At 35.7% G+C, this 17,604-nt stretch overlaps 1 long non-coding RNA gene across 5 annotated transcripts in view; it reads right to left on the minus strand.

Moving 5' to 3' along the window:
* Positions 1-17,604, minus strand: part of LOC127871930 (uncharacterized) — a 49,865-nt gene that overhangs the window by 12,803 nt on the left and 19,458 nt on the right. For 3 of the 5 annotated variants that reach the window (XR_008045619.1, XR_008045620.1, XR_008045618.1), the window contains exons 3-4: positions 14,658-14,768; positions 6,802-6,912 (exon numbers count right to left, since the gene is read on the minus strand). This is a non-coding gene — a long non-coding RNA (uncharacterized LOC127871930). The remainder of the gene's footprint in view (positions 1-6,801; positions 6,913-14,657; positions 14,769-17,604) is intronic. The other 2 variants (XR_008045621.1, XR_008045622.1) reach the window with 2 other exon arrangements.

Consider the following 17,604-nt stretch of genomic DNA (forward strand, 5'->3'; position numbering starts at 1 on the left):
AATATAAACGCGTTGCGCTGGTAATTCTCTGAAAATAAAAGGTGTACGCACAAACTGTATTTATGTCGAGAATTGAGTGTAAAACTGTTCTATCTATTAAGCCTTTTCATTAGAAATAAAATTGTTTCATGCAGTAAAACAGTGTTACAAAGACGCGGATATGTTCCCAATGTTCTGGTGGAATACTCAAATCAGCCAATGGAATAAATGAAGTGTATTCATTCGTACCTAGCCGCGGGAAATTTTATTTGAATTTTATTGGACACTTACAAAGGTCAGGAGAGGTGAAAAGCTGGCTTAATTCAGCTTACGCCGAAAAATGAATTATCACTACTCCACACCTGTTGTGGGTAAAGATATGATATACGTGACTTATCCACATCAAGTATTGAAGATGGGAAAAAGAGAAACAAGTTATTAGACTCTGATATAATGCAGAACAGTGAAGTCTTGACCCATGTTCATGAGAGCGAGGCTGATATAGAAACCATCACCAACAGGATGCACGAATTGTTTTAAGTCGATCTCGAAATAATGGTCACATCAATTGTGCAGGCATTCATACCACAGGTAATCACTGGTACAAAAGCTTCACTTAATGATCAATTGAGTCCCTGGTACTGGAAAACAAAGTTCTCAATGATCAGGTGGCTGAGCTAACGATACAAGCAGATCGTGTGGAGCAATTATACAATCGCCGTAACTGCTTACGTTTCACCGGGATCCCTGAAACCGAGGACAAGGAGGACACTGACAAGATTATTGTTGATATGGCGAGTTAACTTGGTGCCAATCTCTTTATAGAAGAGATAGATCACTCCCATAGGTTGGGTCCCCCAATAGCAATCCAGCGCAAAGCCTAGGGAAATTATTGTCAAGTTTGTCTCATACAGAGCCTGGCAAAAAATGTATAATGTGAGATCTCGGGCTAAAAACACAGTGAGCTACATAAGGAATTTCATCAATGAGGCCCTAACAAAGCATCGCAGTGAGTTGTTCTTTGACGCATGTAAACTCATTAGTGAAAAACTTATAGAAAGTGCATCGACCCAAGATGGAACAATTTTGGTGCGTGACCTATCGTGTAGAAACACCTGAACAGTTAGCCAAGCTCTGCTCCAATGCCAATAGATCGTATGCATCCGTCACAAGAGTGGAGAGAGCATGAACAAACATTTTCCATTCTTTCTTTGCTGTGCAGTATGTAGTTGTCATTTTCATGACTTGATCATATAACAGTTAAACGTGGTCCAACTGTTTGTTATTTTACACTCTATTTATAAAATTCACAACTTCACATAAAATAATTGCCACTCAGTGATGTTCAAGCGTTATCACGATCGAAAACTTATAATCCGCTTTAATAGTGACTTAGAATGGATTATACGGAAATTTCTATGCCTAGTTGTCACCCCTTCAAAACCGTTATATCTTTCTGATAGTCAGAAATTTAATTACATACAGTTTTATTCAATTTGTACAGATGCGCTAAATTAAAATCATATGTGCATAGAATTACAAATGTTGATAGAGTGTACGCTGTCTTTCTACGCTTTATCACAATACCCAGGTTTTTCCCCGCAGCTTTTTGGGACTGTCGGACCGTTTAGCTGCTACCGGGAGCATTTAAAAAAGGAAAAAAAAAAATAAAAAAATTTGGGTGGGGGGGGGACGGGATTCTGGGGTGGAGCGTGGGGGATGGTTTGGGTGGAGTCTATTGTGGTATGTCAGGTAAGTGTTGTTTTGTCAAAGTATGAATCAAATCAGATCATAAACAAGACTATTGCCAAGCAATAAAAGTCGCCTACCGGTGAAACTCCACCATTTTCAGCAATATTTCTAGTCTATTTCTTGCCATAGCAACCAGAATTCTTGATGTACGAACAAAATGAAATGACGTGCATAATCTCCACATTGCCATCTGTCCATGTTTCAAGTTTCATGAAAAAAAACAAAAACTTTTTAAGTTACCGCAGGATCCAGAAAAGCGTGACAGATAGCACCGGTAGGGGACTAATAAAGAAGTTATGGCAATTTTAGCAAAATTTAATAATTTGACCTTGAAAGTCAAGGAAAATCAGAGGTCAAGGTCAAATTCAACTTGCCAGGTACAGTACCCTAATGATAGTATGAAAGTATTTGAAGTTTGAAAGCAAGAGCCTTGATACTTCAGTAGTAAAGTGGATCTAAACACAACATTTAACCAAATATTCAAAGTTACTACATGTAAGTCAAAAAAGGGCCATAATTCCGTCAAAATGCCAACCAGAGTTATGCAACTTGTCCTGTACAGTCCTCTTATGATAGTAAGCGAGTGTTCCAAGTCTGAAGCAATAGCTATGACACTTTAGGAGTAAAGTGGACCAAAACACAAAAGTTAACGAAAATTTCAATTTTCTAAGTATAAAGGGGCCATTATTCTGTCAAAATGCAAGTCAGAGTTACATAATGTTGCCTGCACAGTCCCCTTATGAAAGTTAGTAAGTATTCCAAGTATGAAAGCAATAGCTTTGATACTTTAGGAATGAAGTTGACCTTAACACAAAACTTAACAAAATGTTCAATTTTCTAAGTACAAAATGAGCACATAATTCTGTCAAAATGCCAGCCAGAGTTATCTAACTTTGCCTGCCCAGTCCCCTCATGATAGTATGTACATGTAAGTTTAAATGCAATAGCTTTGATAAGAGTATGTGTGTATGGTTCTGTATTATAAGTTCACTGACATAATTGTGCTAATTTGTAAATTCTTTAAATAAATTTTGTAAATACGGCCAGAATTTTTTAATAAAATGATTTTCGGACCCGCCGACTCCAATTTTTGACGAAACCAAAATAAAATAACATTTAAAATCTTTTTTTTTTCGGATGCCAAAAAGTGGCTTTTAAACACGAAACGCTTGCCGGGTTTTAGAAAAAGTTCAAATGAGTTATAAATCATCATAATAAACCCAGTCTTAATTACCCACATTAATACGCGAACCTCCTTCATCATGTACATGTGCTGGAATTTACCAACAGCTACGCCATCATTTTGTTAGTGAAGAAGTTGATGAACGCTACAACGCTTTCATCACAAAGTCTGCTAATTTCCCAATAATTATGCAACCGTCAAATAAAATCCTGAATGGAATCGATTTGTAAGTAAATATTTTAATATTTCTTTACAATTTTATAAAATTGATGGTATTAAAATAACTAAAAAATATTATGAAAGCAATAAGAAAAGAACGATTTTAATTTAACAGGTGCTCGAAATGCGAAACCCATTTACGTCTATCAACTTTAAACATTCCATATTTTACGCACAAATACGGTCATATTTTAGAGAATAAAATTTTATGTGTTGTTTAATGTAGTTGTAGTGACGAATTTGTGCATATAATGTGTTTTTTTGTTATTTTCAATGGGTACGAAACTTTGGTTTTGTTCCGAACTTGTTCGTACCAAAATTTCAAAAATCGCAAAATCAACAGTTTCTAAAACGATTCCAAACCATGAATGTCCAAATAAAATAGTCAAGTTTATGGGGGTTATTATCGGATTAACAGCTCCTTTATGACATTGAACTATCAATTATGTTATCCTGGGATAAACTGCCACGAAGATCAATAATTATAACGATTATTAGGGATGCTATTTCTTTAATCAATACCATGACAAAAACACATGTTAACTTGTTTCAACAGGCATTTGTGTTTAACAGTTCCATTAATATTTTAATTAAAATACCAACTATTTCTGAAATCAAAAGTAGGTCCTTCACTCGATGTACTATATTTCGGATATGTTAGAATTCGGACATATATAAAGATAATGACATTTATGTGTTGATTTGTTGTATATAGTGTTTTGTGTTATTTCAGACAACAAGAATGGATGGTGGCAATTATCCTGGGTCTTTCTGTCAAGAAAAAGATGTGAAAAAATATTCATTTAATTGAACCTGGAAATCAACCACCACAACTAACAGAAAACCTTTTAACAAAAGGTGCTGTTTTAGAATTTGTAAAATTTTATAATCAACAGAAGTTGATGTATATCATGTCCAAATGACCAAATGTATAAACTGTTTAACAATTTGAATTGAGATGCTTTATTTTCTGATGTTTGATTTATTTTTCCTTTCAGATGATATATATTTGTGTGATTCTAGGTTTTAATAAATAATTTTGAAACATTTATGCAGCATACTGTTACATTATTGTTAACGTTATTATATTATGTTGGTTATCTGGTTTATCAAGTGGATAAAATGTTAGTTATATCAAAAAAAAGCTTTTAATATTAAGACTTATGAAGGAACTTATTGTTGTTTATGTATTAACATACTTCTCAGAGTAATAAAAATATAGTAAATGCCATTATTCATTAATGTAGTATGGTTCCTTAAATGATTGTCCTTATTGATTAAGTTTGAATAACGTGCGGTTTTCACACCGCAATAAAGTGGCAACAACATTTTTTGGGCCAGTGAAACCCCTGAAAAGCGTTTTATTATGCTATTTGTATTTGTCTGCGGTATTAATTATTACTGGACAAAAAAACTATAAATGTTTCTTTTAAACCTCAATAGCTTATTGGTTGTTTGTGGAGATAAAGTATTTTTAATGCAACATATGGATTCCTTGTGAAAAAAGCATCAAAAAATAACCAAAAAGTTTATTATAGAAAAGTGAAAAGATTTCAAAACTTTTGAACTTACATATATATAGTTAAGATATTTTTAAAATTCAAACTAATTTAAAAACTGCACATCAGGACCTACAGTCTGATTATGATCATTTTGCACATCAACATGTTTGAAAAAAATCACTGTGGTTGCTTAGTAAAAAGAACTTCATACCATAACATTTTTAAAATGAGTGCATAATTGGTCACCCATCTTTTTTTTCTTTTTTTTCCGTCCTCCAACCAGACACTTTTAGAAAAAAATCCGAAAATCATTTTAATAAAAAATGTTGGCCTAAATGTTTATTAAATTAACCAATTGTATACATAATATATATAATAAAAAAAACCCTGAACAACTTAAAATAAATAATTTAGTTTCAAAAATGTGTATGCTAATGTGTTTGTATATAAGAATAATTCCCCACCCCATGGTGGCCATGCTTTTCAACAGACCGGAACCATTTCCAAACTAATCCAAGATATCATTAATAACAAAAAGGCCTGAAAAAGCCTGAAAAAAAAAAAGTCCCTCACCTGAGATACAAAGGAACAGACATGTTCGGTGTAGCCAAAGATATCATTAGCACAAATGTTCTGACTGAAGTTTCATGAAGATTGATCTATAAATGCGACTTTTAGAGTGATAAAGGGCTCCCCCTTGCAAGAAAAATTCTGTGGCTAACATTTTCACCAAAAGGATTTTTTTGTAGCCAACTTTTAGAAACTATAGAAAGTTGTCGAGGTTTTACTATAGTCATATTCGGAACAAGAACTGTCTCCATCGGAAGACACATGCCCCTGAACAACGCTTTTTTCGAAACCTAAACGCAGATTTCGAAACCTAAACGCGGACCCTAAGTTTAAGGTCAATGAGGTCAAAATTGTTGTGTGTATAGAAAGGCATTGTCCATATACACATGCATACCAAATATGAAGGTTACATCTGAAGCGACATAGCAGTTATGAGCATTTTTCGAAACATAAATGCACAGGTGTGACGGAAAGACAGACAGACGGACAGACGAGTGAGATCACTATATGCCCTCCTTTGGGGGCATAAAAATGCCTGTCCCCTGGGTGGCAATGATTTTCAACAGACTGGAACCATTTTCGAACTTATCCAAAATATCGTAAGGACAAATGTTCTGACCAAGTTTCATGAAGATTGGACAATAAATGTGATTTCTACAGTGTTAACAAAGTTTTACTAAAGCCATATCAGGAAAAATGCCCCATCCCCCTGAATGCAATAGTTTTCAACAGACTGGAACCATTTTGGAACTCATCCAAAGTATCATTGAGACAAATATTCTCACCATGTTTCATAAACATCAGACAATAAACGTGGCCTCTATAGGGTTAACAAGTTTTTACTAAAGCAAATTAAGGAAAAATGCCCTGCCTCCTGGAGGCCATGTTTTTCAACAAACCAAAACCATTTTAAAATTCTTCCGAGATATCATTGAGACAAATCTTCTGACCAAGTTTCATGAACATCGAACAATAAATTTGAGCTCTAAAGTGTTAACAAGGTTTTACAAAAGCCATATAAGGAAAAATGTTTTTCAACTAATTGGAACCATTTTCGAACTCATCCAAGATATCATTGGGAAAAAATTTCTGACCAAGTTTCATGAAGACCAGACAATAAATGTGTCCTCTAGAGTGTTGACAAGGTTTTACTATAGCCATATTAGGAAAAACGCCCCACCCCCTTGAGGTCTTGAATGTTAACCAACTGGAACCATCTTCAATATTATTAGGACAAATCTTCTGGATATCTTTCATGATGAACGGATAATAAATGTGGTCTTTAGAGTGTTAATAAGGTTTTACTATATACATATGCGGAAAAATGCCTCTCTCCCCCTCCCCCCTGGTGGCCATGTTTTTCAACCGATGTAAACCATTTTGCGAACTTGTCCAAGATATCATTGCGACAAATCTTCTGACCAAGTTCTATGAAAATCAGACAATAACTGTGGCCTCTAAAGTGTTAACAAGGCAAATATTGACGACAGACAAAAAGTTGATCACAAACGCTCACCATGGAGCACATTGTGCTCAGGTCAGCTAACAAAACGTAGGATTAAAAGGAAAGATTTTTCTGTTTGATTTAACGCTTACCTTCACTGATGATTATTGTCGCCCTCCAGAATGCTTATGTGTTGAAGGTTAAATTGCTGTTACATGCCAAGCCTCTGTAGTTGAAAGGTGAAGCCATGTGATACTTTCAGCCTAAAATGATTAATTTTATTGTATAAATTACAGAATTAAAGAAAAATGTTTTGCATAACGTTGTTAACATTATTGAGATCATCAGGTTAATAAATGCAGCATTCTTTATGAAGCATAGTTTAATTTATATGACCCTTTCTAAAACGTGTTGTTCAAACAGTAGTACTAAGGATGCAGCAATTTTATATCCTACTTGTATTTGGAATTTATCTTCACATTATATTAGGTATGTCAAATGTACAGAGCCCATTTTAGTACAAAATCTTGTACTACATCAATTGGTCAAATTCTGTACAAAGTGTTTTTTCACTATTTTGGAAATGGGGTAATGCTCCTATGGATTGGGAAAAATCTGGTTGCTTTGACTTAAATTTGGAAATTTGTCAATACTTCAAAATTGAGAATAAGTGCTTTCAATATTATATTTACTACGGTTCAACCCATAGAGCTGCATAAGGAAATCACAAAAAAAAAATCTCCAAACCTTCAATTGGGAATTTTAGGCATTAATTTTATCTATTTTAATTTGAAATAATATAAACATGACCTTGATCTTTGACCTTGTGACCTGAAAATCAATACGGGTCATCTGCCAGTCATTATCAATCTACCTATGAAGTTTCATGATCCTAGGCCTTAGCGTTCTTGAGTTATCATCCAGAAACCATTTTACTATTTCGAGTCACTGTGACCTTGACCTTTGACCTAGTGACCTGAAAATAAAATAGGGGTCATCTGCCAGTCATGATCAATGTACCTATGAAGTTTCATGATCCTAGGCCTAAGCATTCTTGAGTTATTATCCGGAAACCTTCTGGTGGACGGACGGAACGACCGTCCAACCTACCGACATGAGCAAAACAATATACCCCCTCTTCCTCAAAGGGGGGCATAAATATTTGATAGCTTGTTGGATTTAACACCTTTTTCAACAGAATTTCAGTGATATACCGGCAGTAGATTCACTTTCTCACACTTCCTTGGATCTTTTAGCCTTTATAAGCAGTATAAGGCACACACATCGATGTCATTTAACTGAACTAACTGCAAAATGAGCTAGCGTAAGAATGGTCATACAAAATATTTTTTGACTACTTGCAATGCCCACATTGACAGTACAGAGCTCTACCGCACTGAAAGGGCATCCCTGAAAAGTTTGCGCCTAGGCAAAATAGTAAGTCATTGAACTGTAACATTTACATTATTTGGGTAAATATGTAAGTATACCGCTAATAGACAATGGCTTCACCTGATAATTTATTAAGCGATCATAGTTTGGTACAATAAGTTCGGATAAATGCATTCAAGAGTTTTGGTGTAAATCACTTTGTCAATAAGTACAGAATATGTTAATTTGATTATGAAAATTAGAGATTCATTCAGAAGTTTCAATTCACAATATAATTATCTACAACTATATGTTCCTGCTTAAGTACAGCCTTGGAATATCTTTCAGTAAAAGAAATAAAACACTATGAAATTATTTTAACTTCAATGCAAACATATCCTTTTGTAATTAATACTCAACGGTGTGGTATATACAAGCATGTGCTATTATTCATAGTTGATGTTATGCACAAGAATATAAAAACTTCCAATGCATTAGGTATATTGTGAGATTGTCTAAACCTTTTTTTTGCCTGCAGGTCTTTGCCTCTGAGCTACCTTGGAGTGACCTGTAATTGTAACTTACATATGGTGTTAAAATCATAGAGGGTGTTGTCATTATTTATTGCAGTAAACTCCCCATTGCTGGAAGTTACAGACATCAGCAAGGACATTTCGAGCCATCGGAACTTAGAAGTGAACAAAGTACAAGTACATGTAAGTGCGTGCCATAATTATTCTCTTTGAGTGGTAGTCAGGTATTTGGTTATACTACATGTACCTTTCCATTGTCGTGCAATCCACCATGAAAACCATTATTGGCCATACAATAACATGTCTTTCTCTGAAATTTAACGCTTAGCTACAATAAACTGCATGTCTGTTTGTATGATCTGCTGCTTTGTGCTCAGCTGCTATCAGTTCATGATTGAACAATTACAGTTTCCATGATCTCGAATCTCCAGTTTAAGATACAATAACATACAGTATGGTGGGAGTATTTCAAATAATTATGAACCCTAAGTTGGCCGTGCTGTAGTGGATATGGTGTCCGCCTAGCGATCGGGAGGTCACGGGTTCGATCCCCACTCTAGCGTTCTCTATATCTTCCCAAAAGACACCAAGTACTGGTTATAGGCCCAGGAAACATACTCGAGTGTTTCTACAAGCCTGAGGCTTTCGATGCATTCGAGCTAAAATAAATAGGTTGAAACTAAATAAAACTAAATAATTTTGAGCCGGACAAAACATGTATTTTCATTACATACACATAAGGATGAAGCAAAAACTTAGTGTCTACTGTGACCTCGACCTTGAAGCAAATGAATGTTGTGGCATGCGCAATTTCATCATGATATAAAGATAATTTTCGCCAATGTTTTATTATCCCATAAATTAAAACAAAAATATGAGATGGACACAAAATGTCCTAGCACATACACATGCAGGGACTGTACACTGCAAATCCAATATTTATCCGCTGCGTTATACAACGCGGAATACAATATAACGCTGGTGGGTCTTGGCTCCCGTTTGTTCTCCAACCTTCTATTTTGGTCTCAAGCGTTTCTTAAAAATTCAAATATAGCGGAGCACACTGTGCTGATTGCATTATTGCTAAATTATAATTTATTAGAAACTAACCATTACTGGGGCAGTTGGCAGTTTAAGTGTGATAATCTTTTGTTTGATGCCAATAACGGTGTGAAAAGCAAGTTTTGGTGGGGAAAATATAATTGGATTAGTGGGAGTTTGGGGGGAAAACATTAATAAACAAGTGATGTGTTTGTGAAACACTATGTCCCCATATATATATGACCTTTGACCTTGAAGGATGACCTTGACCTTTCACCACTAAAAATGTGCAGCTCCATGAGATACACATGCCTGCCAAATATCAAGTTGCTAGCTTCAATATTGCAAAAGTGTACATCAAATGAGCGATTTTGACCTATATATTTGACCTTTGACCTTGAAGGATGACCTTGACCTTTCACCACTCATAATGTGCAGCTCCATGAGATACACATGTATGCCAAATATGAAGTTGCTATCTTCAATATTGCAAAAGTTGTGGCAAATGTTTAAGTTGGGGCAAACAAACAAACGGACAGGGCAAAAACAATATGTCCCCTACACACTCAAGAGTTAATGTTGCGTTATTGATGTATGAAACCAGTGGTGTGATTGAGGTGAAGTCTGAGGGAAGGGAAATTCTGTAGACTGATTTTGACTATGCAAATCGCGTGCATAACACAATGACAAGCCTTAAAACAGACCTTTAAATAAACACCATCATAAACTTATGAACAAGAATGAAGATTAATTTTTTGCATCCGTCACAAGAGTGGAGAGAGCATGAACAAACATTTTCCATTCTTTCTTTGCTGTGCAGTATGTAGTTGTCATTTTCATGACTTGATCATATAACAGTTAAACGTGGTACAACTGTTTGTTATTTTACACTCTATTTATAAAATTCACACCTTCACATAAAATAATTGCCCACTCAGTGATGTTCAAGCGTTATCACGATCGAAAACTTATAATCCGCTTTGATAGAGACTGAATGGATTATACGGAAATTTCTATGCCTAGTTGTCTACAATAAAATAAATATAATTTTTGTGCTGTTACCCCTTCAAAACCGTTATATCTTTCTGATAGTCAGAAATTTAATTACATACAGTTTTATTCAATTTGTACAGATGCGCTAAATTAAAATCATATGTGCATAGAATTTACTAATGTTGATAGAGTGTACGCTGTCCTTCTACGCTTTATCACAATACCCAGGTTTTTTTCCCCAGCTTTTTGGGACTGTGGGACCATTCAACTGCTACCGGGGGCATTAAAAAAGGAAAAAAAAAATTTTTTTTTTGAGGGGGGGGGGGGGGGCGGGATTCTCAGGTGAAGCGTGGGGGATTGTTTGGGTGGAGTCTATTGTGGTATGTCAGGTAAGTGTTGTTTTGTCAAAGTGTGAATCAAATCTGATCATAAACAAGATTATTGCCAAGCAATAAAAGTCCCCTACCGGTGAAACTCCACCATTTTCGGAAATATTTCTAGTCTATTTGTTGCCAAAGCAACCAGAATTCTTGATGTACGAACAAAATGAAATGACGTGCATAATCTCCACATTGCCATCTGTCCATGTTTCAAGTTTCATGAAAAAAAACTACAAACTTCTTAAGTTATCGTAGGATCCAGAAAAGCGTGACAGACAGACAGACTGACTGACAGACACACACAGCGCAAACCATAAGTCCCCTCCGGTTTCACCGATAGGGGACTAATAAAGAAGTTATGGCAATTTTAGCAAAATTTAATAATTTGACCTTGAAGGTCAAGGTCATTCAGAGGTCAAGGTCAAATGAAACTTGCCAGGTACAGTACCCTCATTATAGTATGAAAGTATTTGAAGTTTGAAAGCAACAGCCTTGATACTTTAGTAGTAAAGTGGATCTAAACACAACATTTTACCAAATATTCAAAGTTACTAAGTCAAAAAAGGGCCATAATTCCGTCAAAATGCCAACCAGAGTTATGCGACTTGTCCTGTACAGTCCTCTTATGATAGTAAGCGAGTGTTCCAAGTCTGAAAGCGATAGCTATGACACTTAAGGAGTAAAGTGGACCAAAACACAAAACTTAACGAAAATTTCAATTTTCTAAGTATAAAGGGGCCATTATTCTGTCAAAATGCAAGTCAGAGTTACATAATTTTGCCTGCAAAGTCCCCTTATGAGAGTTAGTAAGTATTCCAAGTATGAAAGCAATAGCTTTGATACTTTAGGAATAAAGTTGACCTAAACACAAAACTTAAGTTAACAAAATGTTCAATTTTCTAAGTATAAAAAGAGCACATAATTCAGTCAAAATGCCAGCCAGGGTTATCTATCTTTGCCTGCCCAGTCCCCTCATGATAGTAAGTAAGTTTGAATGCAATAGCTTTGATATGAGTATGTGTGTATGGTTCTGTATTATAAGTTAACTGACATAATTGTGCTAATTTGTAAATTCTTTAAATAATTCTGTAAATAAATGTTTATTTAATTAACCAATTGTATACATAATATATATAATAAACAAAAACCTGAACAACTTAAAATAAATTAATTTAGTTTCAAAAATGTGTATGCTAATGTGTTTGTATATAAGAATAATTCGCCACCCCATGGCCGCCATGCTTTTTAACAGACCGGAACCATTTCCGAACTAATCCAAGATATCATTAATAACAAAAAGGCCTGAAAAAACCGAAGTCCCTCACCTGAGATACAAAGGAACAGACATTTTCTGTGAAGCCAAAGATATCATAAGCACAAATGTTCTGACCAAGTTTCATGAAGATTGATCTATAAATGCGACTTTTAGAGTGATAAAGGGCTCCCCCTTGCACAAAAAATTCTGTAGCCAACATTTTCACCAAAAGGATTTTTTTGTAGCCAACTTTTAGAAACTATAGAAAGTTGTCAAGGTTTTACTATAGTCATATTCGGAACAAGAACTGTCTCCATCGGAAGACACGTGCCCCTGAAAAACACTTTTTTCGAAACCTAAACGCAGATTTCGAAACCTAAACGCGGACCCTAAGTTTAAGGTCAATGGGGTCAAAATTGGCATGCGTTTGGAAAGGAATTGTCCATATACACATGCATACCAAATATGAAGGTTACATCTGAAGCGACATAGAAGTTATGAGCATTTTTCGAAACATAAATGCACAAGTGTGACGGAAAGACAGACAGAAGGATAGACGAGTGAGATCACTATATGCCCACTTTCGGGGGCATAAAAATGCCCTTCCCCCGGGTGGCAATGATTTTCAACAGACTGGAACCATTTTCGAACTTATCCAAACAAGAGGGCCTGAAAGGCCCAAGGTATCCCCTGCAACATATGCTTTGTTTGAGGATGTGTGCAAATTGGACGGATGATCATAATGATAGATGGACGGACGGAGGACAATAACACAAAACTAAGACAAAGGAAGGTTCTTAAGCCTTCACAATTTATTTCATACCAAGTTTCAAAGAAATCCGCCAAAGCGCTTCCAAGATATGGCTCCGGACACAAAAATGCCTATAGTAAAAAGCATGTTTTCAAGATACAAAGGGCCATAAGTCTGTTTTTAACAGATAGTGTACAATGCCATTTGGCGTGCATCATCCTCTTATGCATATATATACTCATACCAAGTTTAAATGAAATCCGCCAAAGCACTTCCAAGCTTTGGCTCCGGACACAAAAGTGCCTATAGTAAAAAGCATTTTTTCAAGATACAAAGGGCCATAAGTCTGTTTTTAACAGATGGTGTACAATGCCATTTGGCGTGCATCATCCTCTTATGCATATATATACTCATACCAAGTTTCAATGAAATCCGCCAAAGAACTTCCAAGATATGGCTCCGGAAACTAAAAAGCATTTTTTCAAGATACAAAGGGCCATAAGTCTGTTTTTAACAGATGGTGTACAATGCCATTTGGCGTGCATCATCCTCTTATGCATATATATACTCATACCAAGTTTAAATGAAATCCACCAAAGAACTTCCAAGATATGGCTCCGGACACAAAAGTGCCGGACGGACGGACGCCAAAACAATATCCCTCCGCCTCTGGCGGGGGATAATATCATAAGGACAAATGTTCTGACCAAGTTTCATGAAGATTGGACAATAAATGTGACTTCTACAGTGTTAACAAAGTTTTACTAAAGCCATATAAGGAAAAATGCCCCATCCCCCTGACTGCAATAGTTTTCAACAGACTGGAACCATTTTGGAACTCATCCAAAGTATCATTGAGACAAATATTCTCACCATGTTTCATAAACATCAGACAATAAACGTGGCCTCTATAGGGTTAACAAGTTTTTACTAAAGCAAATTAAGGAAAAATGCCCTGCCTCCTGGAGGCCATGTTTTTCAACAAACCAAAACCATTTTAAAATTCTTCCGAGATATCATTGAGACAAATCTTCTGACCAAGTTTCATGAACATCGAACAATAAATTTGGGCTCTAAAGTGTTAACAAGGTTTTACAAAAGCCATATAAGGAAAAATGTTTTTCAACCAATTGGAACCATTTTCGAACTCATCCAAGATATCATTGGGAAAAAATTTCTGACCAAGTTTCATGAAGACCAGACAATAAATGTGTCCTCTAGAGTGTTGACAAGGTTTTACTATAGCCATATTAGGAAAAACGCCCCACCCCCTTGAGGCCTTGAATTTTAACCAACTGGAACCATCTTCAATATTATTAGGACAAATCTTCTGGGTATCTTTCATGACGATCGGATAATAAATGTGGTCTTTAGAATGTTAATAAGGTTTTACTATATACATATGCAGAAAAATGCCTCTCTCCCCCTCCCCCCTGGTGGCCATGTTTTTCAACGGATGTAAACCATTTTGCGAACTTGTCCAAGATATCATTGCGACAAATCTTCTGACCAAGTTCTATGAAAATCAGACAATAACTGTGGCCTCTAAAGTGTTAACAAGGCAAATATTGACGACAGACAAAAAGGTGATCACAAACGCTCACCATGGAGCACATTGTGCTCAGGTCAGCTAACAAAACGTAGGATTAAAAGGAAAGATTTTTCTGTTTGATTTAACGCTTACCTTCACTGATGATTATTGTCGCCCTCCAGAATGCTTATGTGTTGAAGGTTAAATTGCTGTTACATGCCAAGCCTCTGTAGTTGAAAGGTGAAGCCATGTGATACTTTCAGCCTAAAATGATTAATTTTATTGTATAAATTACAGAATTAAAGAAAAATGTTTTGCATAACGTTGTTAACATTATTGAGATCATCAGGTTAATAAATGCAGCATTCTTTATGAAGCATAGTTTAATTTATATGACCCTTTCTAAAACGTGTTGTTCAAACAGTAGTACTAAGGATGCAGCAATTTTATATCCTACTTGTATTTGGAATTTATCTTCACATTATATTAGGTATGTCAAATGTACAGAGCCCATTTTAGTACAAAATCTTGTACTACATCAAATGGTCAAATTCTGTACAAAGTGTTTTTTCACCATTTTGGAAATGGGGTAATGCTCCTATGGATTGGGAAAAATCCATAGTTGCTTTGACTAAAATTTGTCAATACTTCAAAATTGAGAATAAGTTCTTTTAATATTATATTTACTACGGTTCAACCCATAGCGCTGCATAAGGAAATCACAAAAAAATTCTCCAAACCTTCAATTGGGAATTTTAGGCATTAATTTTATCTATTTTAATTTGAAATAATATAAACATGACCTTGATCTTTGACCTTGTGACCTGAAAATCAATACGGGTCATCTGCCAGTCATTATCAATCTACCTATGAAGTTTCATGATCCTAGGCCTTAGCGTTCTTGAGTTATCATCCAGAAACCATTTTACTATTTCGAGTCACTGTGACCTTGACCTTTGACCTAGTGACCTGAAAATCAATAGGGGTCATCTGCCAGTCATGATCAATGTACCTATGAAGTTTCATGATCCTAGGCCTAAGCATTCTTGAGTTATCATCCGGAAACCTTCTGGTGGACGGACGGAACGACCAACCGACCTACCGACATGAGCAAAACAATATACCCCCTCTTCTTCAAAGGGGGGAGGGCATAAATATTTGATAGCTTGTTGGATTTAACACCTTTTTCAACAGAATTTCAGTGATATACCGGCAGTAGATTCACTTTCTCACACTTCCTTGGATCTTTTAGCCTTTATAAGCAGTATAAGGCACACACATCGATGTCATTTAACTGAACTAACTGCAAAATGAGCTAGCGTAAGAATGGTCATACAAAATATTTCTTGACTACTTGCAATGTCCACATTGACAGTACAGAGCTCTACCGCACTAGAAGGGCATTCCCTGAAAAGTTTGCGCCTAGGCAAAATAGTAAGTCATTGAACTGTAACATTTACATTATTTGGGTAGATATGTAAGTATAAGGCTAATAGACAATGGCTTCACCTGATAATTTATTAAGCGATCATAGTTTGGAAACAATAAGTTCGGATAAATGCATTCAAGAGTTTTGGTGTAAATCACTTTGTCAATAAGTACCGAATATGTTAATTTGATTATGAAAATTAGAGATTCATTCAGAAGTTTCAATTCACAATATAATTATCTACAACTATATGTTCCTGCTTAAGTACAGCCTTGGAATATCTTTCAGTAAAAGAAATAAAACACTTTGAAATTATTTTAACTTCAATGCAAACATATCCTTTTGTAATTAATACTCAACGGTGTGGTATATACATGTACAAGCATGTGCTATTATTCATAGTTGATGTTATGCACAAGAATATAAAAACTTACAACGCATTAGGTATATTGTGAGATTGTCTAAACCTTTTTTTTGCCTGCAGGTCTTTGCCTCTGAGCTACCTTGGAGTGACCTGTAATTGTAACTTACATATGGTGTTAAAATCATAGAGGGTGTTGTCATTATTTATTGCAGTAAACTCCCCATTGCTGGAAGTTACAGACATCAGCAAGGACATTTCGAGCCACCGAAACTTAGAAGTGAACAAAGTACATGCGTAAGTCTTTCTCTGAAATTTAACGCTTAGCTACAATAAACTGCATGTCTGTTTGAATGATCTGCTGCTTTGTGCTCAGCTGCTATCAGTTCATGATTGAACAATTACAGTTTCCATGATCTCGAATCTCCAGCTTAAGATACAATTACATAAAGTATGGTGGGTGTATTTCAAATAATTATGAACCCTAAGTTGGCCGTGCTGTAGTGGAAATGGTGTCCGCCTAGCGATCGGGAGGTCACGGGTTCGATTCCCACTCTAGCGTTCTCTATATCTTCCCAAAAGACACCAACTACTGGTTATAGGCCCAGGAAACGTACTTGAGTGTTTCTACAAGCCTGAGGCTTTCGATGCATTCAAGCTAAAATAAATAGGTTGAAACTAAATTAAACTTAATAATTTTGAGCCGGACAAAACACGTATTTTCATTACATACATATAAGGATGAAGCAAAAACTAAGTTTGTACTGTGACCTTGACCTTGAAGCAAATGAATGTTGTGGCATGCGCAATTTCATCATGATATAAAGATAATTTGCGCCAATGTTTTGTTATCCCATAAATGATAACAAAAATATGAGATGGACACAAAATGTTCTAGCACATACACATGCAGGGACTGTACACTGCAAATCCAATATTTATCCGCTGCGTTATACAACGCGGAATACAATATAACGCTGGTGGGTCTTGGCTCCCGATTGTTTTCCAACCTTCCATTTTGGTCGCAAGCGTTTCTTAAAAATTCAAATATAGCGGAGCACACTGTGCTGATTGCATTATTGCTCAATTATAATTTATTAGAAACTTACCATTACTGGGGCATTTGGCAGTTTAAGTGTGATAATCTTTTGTTTGATGCCAATAATGGTGTGAAAAGCCAGTTTTGGTGGGGAAAATATTATTGGATTAGTGGGAGTTTGGGGGAAAACATAAATAAACAAGTGATGTGTTTGTGAAACACTATGTCCCCATATATATATGACCTTTGACCTTGAAGGATGACCTTGACC

The sequence above is a fragment of the Dreissena polymorpha genome, chromosome 3 (assembly GCF_020536995.1).
Source record: "Dreissena polymorpha isolate Duluth1 chromosome 3, UMN_Dpol_1.0, whole genome shotgun sequence".
NCBI lineage: Eukaryota > Metazoa > Mollusca > Bivalvia > Myida > Dreissenidae > Dreissena > Dreissena polymorpha.